The 6377-nt window shown below is 40.9% G+C and overlaps 1 protein-coding gene across 2 annotated transcripts in view; it reads right to left on the bottom strand.

Annotated features, from left to right (window-relative positions):
• The window catches only part of LOC115730802 (zinc finger CCCH domain-containing protein 1-like), a 98690-nt gene that overhangs the window by 60082 nt on the left and 32231 nt on the right, over positions 1–6377 (bottom strand). The window lies entirely within an intron of this gene.

Here is a 6377-nt window from a genome sequence, read left to right as displayed (position 1 = left end):
TCGTGGAGAAGCTTTATCACGTTTTGCTTGATTCTGCCTAGTTGTGCTTTGTTTGACACATTGAACTTAATCTCACCATGCTTCCTGGATAGTGTCCGGATGCTTCCTACTGAGTTTGCCTTCTTGTGATCTGAATGACATCATCCCTGCTCCGTGGCTGTTGACTGACCAGTTTCAAACTTCATTGTGCAATAAAAGTATGCTACCAATTAGATACAACACTCTTTCGTTTCTCATTAATGAATTCTCATTTTTTTTCGCCCCTCTGACTTGTCATCTGTTCAATTCTAGCTGTCAAAATTCCTGCGCTTCCAGCAGTGATGTCAGATCAAAGTGGTAAGCCAATCATTTTCCTATTAACTACTAGCCATTTTCCAACCGTAATCTGCATATGTTTTCTTGCTGAAGACTATGAATTGGTTTAGTAGATGATGATCTCAAATATAAAGATTTAACTCTTTAAACAAAATCACCAGTCAGCATTCGGTGTATTTCCATCAAACCTCCTATCTAGGCTCGTACCCTTTTCCAAATCGCGACAGTTGACACGAGTGGATTAGGATTAGGATATGGAAGGCTGGTAAATAATTCGTCATCTTTCCTGGTGCTATAGTATGCGGATGCATTTGGAGGGGTTAAATGTGGCTAATTGAGATGTTCAAGCTTGTATTTGTGTACATGGAGGCAGGCCTTGTTCCATGGCAAGACATGCATTTACAGGTGCATCCCTAAACTGGATTCAATGAAGCAAAACCTTTAGATCAGAATCTTATATTGGCAATTCTGGTGTTTGAAATTATTAGTAACACTTCGAAATTTCCAGATTGTTGCTGCAGTTGACTATAATGCTTTTATTATGAGCAAGTCTTCATGGCAAAGATGTGAAAAGCCTTGTGCTTTTGCTGCTCCTGTCGGTTACGGTGTTGGCGGTCTAGTAAAGTGTGTACATGTTGGTCTTGCGGATGTCGTGAAGAAGCTTCTTTTACTCAAGGGATGAGCATCATAAATCTGCACGGTCCCTGGACAGCATGCGGTCCTTTGACAATGCGATGGAGGTAAACAACCGTGATGATTCTATGTCCTCAAGGGAGATTTACACCAGCAATTACTGCCGTAAAAGTGCATGCATCTGCTCGAATGTAATCTCGGAAGAGAGAAACTTGACCCGAGATGACTCAAGATTTACCTTACAGATTTGCATTTGTTCAGCATTGTTGAATGAGTTCTAATAAATTTGTGTAAAAAGGATTGCTATATATTAGCATTAGGATAGGTGATGTAGTAATATAGTGTACGTACCTTGTAATTGGCTTGCAGATGATATTGTATTGAATGTCTATTATTTCAGGAAACTTGTTAAGATATGAACTGTGCATTCACTTCAAGGAAAACACCTTGAAAGGACAAAATCAACTTTGCCATCAATTGAACTATGGAAGGCGAAAAAAAGAAAAAAAAAAGAGCCTAAGGCGACAAAATTGGACTTTCATCGCGTTGAGTCAAACTTAAGGGATAAAATTTGTACTTTGTCGCTAGTGATTCAATCAAAGTTTGGAGAAATTTGGACCTACAGGTTAGACTTACGCCTAAGCAACGAAATTGATTTGTGGTCATTGAAGAGGAAAACAGTATCTCCGTTGCCTTTGGGTATGACCTTCGAAGTCATTGCCTTTGGGTATGACGTCTTGTCCTAAGCATATTGTATGGCCGTTAATTCAACAATAAAATTTTCAATTTGATCAATGTAATTTGAAACTTTTTTGAAGATTTTCTAATGTAATCATTTTGGCAAATTTCAACTGGAAATATCCGATATGGCGATCCAGCCAGCATCTACGACCCTATATGGTATGTGGTTAGCAATTTGACTTGTTAGATGGGGCTAAAAATGATGCTGTTTTGGAAAAATAGTTAGATTTTCTAGTTCTTCTTTTCTTTTTTTTCCTTCATCTCCCCAAATTACTCGCTAGGCCACCGAGGCCTCGATGATGAATTGGCCACCCTCGCTGGTCACAAGCGAGAGCCGCAACCCCCTTGCATGTGGCCAAAGAGGATGGCGACACCATCACATGGATCTCTGATCGGAAATCAAGGAAGTTGAAGGAAAAAACAAAAAGAAAAAAAAGATCTCAAAACAACGTCGTTTTGAGTGAAGTCGAACATGTTAAATCGCCGGTTATGCCATATAGGACGACTGATGTCTACGTCGGCATTTTCAACAAAAATTGACTGAATGATCTATATTGAAAAATCGTCAAAAGGTTTAGAACTATATGGGCCAAATTAAAAAGTTCACTATTGAATTAACAACCATACAATAGGTTCAGAACTTTTTGGACAATTTTGAGCGTCAAAAATTAGCATTTGGTTACCTTTGGGTATGACCCAAGGAGAAAAGCTTAGTATTTGGTCGACTCTAATACAACAAACCTAAAAATTTCCAGCTTGTTGGGCCAAGAATAATATGGGCGGGACTTTGCCCGTCCATTAGGCCCAAAAAAATCTTATAACTTATTTTGATGGATTTCATTACTTTCAAATTTCAATGGTCGATTTGTTGTACGCTGGGAGGACTTTTGTTGTACTTAATTACTTGCGATGTTCTATACTCTTAATCTTGTTATTATGTTGTTAACTTTTGATCTATGTTGACACCTGAATTTTTAGTCGGTTTTCCTTTAGTTTTATTTTCTAAAATTCATTAAAAATTCACAAAAAATCAAAAAATTATAAAATCAACATTGAAAGCCTTGGCCAAGCTTAAGGAACCAATTTGGAACAAAAAATAATTTTTCATATTTTTTCGCATTTTTTTAATATTTTCGAAAATAGGAAAATACTTGAAAAATTCATAAAAAATACTTTTCGAGGTCGCAAAAATACAGAAAAATGTTCAATATTTTTATTTTAATTCCCTTTTAATATTGACCTCAATAAAAATCAAAATTGAGTTTAATCTTAGGTGTTTCTTCACAACGCCTAAGGTTGAATTTGCATAAAAAATACCAATTGAGTCTTTTTATTTGCAAATTTTGCACATTTTGTGTCTAGACATTCAATTGTAGTCCCTTTGAACTTCAATTTGATCAATTGCCCCCACAATTGCGCGAATTGCACAAATTAGGCCAAATCCCCAAAATGTTTGCAATTTAGTCCCTTAATTGGCCAAATTTCTGAAATTACTTTTAATTGAGGGACTATCATAGTAAAATTGAACTGTCACCCTATGTTTTCATGCATTCTAAATCGATTGGAATGAGTCTCATGGTCCAATTTGGTCAAATTGACACTCAATTGAACTTTTCCCCAATTTGGGCAAATTGAAAAATTTGGGGTTTTTGTGCAAATTGATAGAAAATTTTGGGCAAAATTGCATTTCTAGATAATATCCGGGCCCCTAAGTGCAATTTTGAGGTTTAATTGCAAAAATTCCCAGTAAATTTGGATTAATTTTGAAAATTATGCAGGAATTACTGTGCAACCTGATCGGGCCGGTCTGACCCATTGGGCGGACCGGTCGGACCGGTCCCGAACAGTACTTCATCTTCCTCGGGCGATTCGCGCGAATTTGCAGAATTAAACGTCGAGATTCAATGGCTAAATTGGAGGTCAATTTGTGCATAATTGAGTCAATTATGATAGGGCTTTTGTGATGCGGGTTAGGCTCTGTCGATCCCCACCGGCGGCATGGCCAATGGCCACCGGAGTACGGCGGAATCGATGGTCAAAGGTCCGGCGAGGTGAAAGTCAACATTTTCAAATTGAGGTGCAATTCACGTTCGTTTTGAGGTTAACGGAGGCTCGACGGACTTGGACGGAATCCTAGTGATTCCGTCACCGTCCGGCGAGCCAAAATTCACGTGGGCGCACGTGAGGACCCCTCGGCCAGCTCACACTCGACGCGCCACAATTCAAAAACTTGGTATAAAAGGCCAAGAAGGTTCTCGATCACGAGGGGGGAGGTTCATTTGCTCGTTCTCACACCCGAATAGAGAGAGAAAGCGAGAGAGAAGGAGAGAGAGGTTCTCGCGCGGCGTTCCGGTTCGAGTTGCAGGCCGAACCCGCGTGACTTCGGCCCGGCCAATCTAGGCTGAATTGGCGCGGCGGATTGTCACCGGAACTTCCTCCAAGCTCGGACGAGTCGATCGCGGCAGCTCGTTCGGTCTCAAACCTCCACATCGGGTGAGTCGACTCTCCGGGAGCTTCGACTTGTGCATTCATGGTAACTCACATTCGTGAACTCGATTCCCGCAATTGACGTGTGCCTTTTCTATTACGGACATCTACGGCCACGATCGCATCTGGTTTGTGCATCGAATTTGCCTGGAAACTCGAGTCGAGCCTTCAACTCACACCGGTCCGGCCGAACATCGACCGGTCATTTTAGCCTTATGCGAGCTCAATCGGAGCTCGAGGTAAGTCCTCCGAGCTTCTGTGATGATCGTGTGTGATTTAATCGTTCGATTTGGCCTTAATATGCTTGATCGAACTTGATAGTGGGCGACGTGCGTAGTTCATAACTCTTGATTCCATGGATAGAATCTTTGTGATTCCTAGATATGTTAGAATAGAGGTCGAGACGAGTCGATAGGGTTTGGTTTCATGAGATTTGGTCGAGAATTCACCGTTAGATCGTCGCCGAGTCCCTCGGCCGTCCGTCCGGTCCCGTCGCAATGAAGAAGACGATGACGTGGCCGGTCAACGTAGTCAACGGGCCGACGTGTCGCCTTTTGATTGGGCCGGTGTCGGCCGGACTCGGCCCGGCCGTTGGCGCGAGCGGGCGAGTCGAGCCTTCATCCGACGCAGTGAGATAATTTGAGAGATTTGATTCTCGGCCAGTCGGATCGGTATTTTTGTATTTTTTAGATAATTCGTATATTAGATGGAAAATAAAAAATGAAAAAAACGGCGTCGTGTTTGCTTAGATGAAGTGTCGTCGTTTAGGGTTAATAGGAATAGACGGTTGAGATCGGGGCCAGAATAGATCGTGACCGTTCAATGCTTTAACCGACACGGCACCGTTTTGCTTGAAGAGGATAAAGCGTCGTCGTTTTCGGCTTTAGACACAATAGACGGTCCCGAGATCGAGCTTAGTTTTAATCGTGGCCGTTGATACATTTAGATGATACGGTGTCGTTTTTAGTCTAAGAGAGTCGACAGCCGAGATGAAGTCCGGAGACTTAATCTTGGTCGTCCATTTAACACCGAGATTGCGGTGTCGTTTTGTGGGCAAGGGCGGATGCGGCGTTGTTTTGCTTCGAGACGCACGGACGGTCGAGATTGAACCTAGGATTGATCTCGGTAGTTCATTTCATTTTATATTTTCGGGAATTAGGAAATTGCTTAGAAAATCGAATAAAAATAGAAATAAATAGTATAAATACGTATACGGTGTCGTATAGGTGTAGAGCGGGTCTCAGGGCGGTCGGACCGGGTTGACCGGGCCGTTGACCGGGTTGACCCGGTCCAGGTTTATTAATAAAAAATAATAAAAAATAAAAAGAAATTTCCAAAAATCCAAAAAATTGTAAAAATACTTAGAAAATTCATAAAAATTCCCGCATTTTCATAAAAAATTTCTAAAAATTTCTAGATCGGTTCGGGACTCATAAAGTCTGGATCGAAAATTTTGAGACTTCGAGGGTCGATTAATTTCGATCCGAAAAATTCCCAATATTTTTGAAAAATAAATAAAAATTCCAAAAAATAGAAAAAATTAGAAAAATTCAAGAAAATCACAAAAAAAATGAGAAATGGCCACATTCAACTAGCCAAATCGAAATTTTGTGATTTTCGGGTCCCAACTCCCAAAAATGACCATTCTACCCTTCCGGGCCTTCCGCCCCAAATTTTTACCAAATCACCCCGACACTCAAAATTGATTTTTGTATGGGCCGATAGGGCCATTTTAGACATATCGAACCTTGATTGATTGATTTGATCGATTGTAATGATTTTGATTGCGCATTAATTTTTCTGATTGTGATTGATTAGGATAGAAAATTCCCATCCGCATGAAAACTTAGAATTGTTAGGACCTACCTCACCCGATATTGCATCTGCATGAATTCCTAGGTTAGAAAAACAATCAACATCGGTAACCGAAAGGGCGTCAAATATGAAATTTGGCGTAACCAAGTCCCCGGACCCAAAATCTCGGTTTCGCGGAACCGAACGATTTCTCCCGACCGCTCGGTAAGATTTTCCGATCGTACCTTCCAGTAAATCGATCGGTGGCGACTCCAAAATTGCATGTACACATCGCACATGCCACCCGACCATACAAGGTCAATTTCGATATTTGAAAAATTTTACCCGACATCGCGATTCGAGTAATGGGTCTTGGGAGAGACCCGCGATCCCAAAAAATATAATAT

Source organism: Rhodamnia argentea, chromosome 9 (assembly GCF_020921035.1).
Source record: "Rhodamnia argentea isolate NSW1041297 chromosome 9, ASM2092103v1, whole genome shotgun sequence".
Taxonomy (NCBI): Eukaryota; Viridiplantae; Streptophyta; class Magnoliopsida; order Myrtales; family Myrtaceae; genus Rhodamnia; species Rhodamnia argentea.
This window is presented reverse-complemented; position numbering and strand designations above follow the sequence as displayed.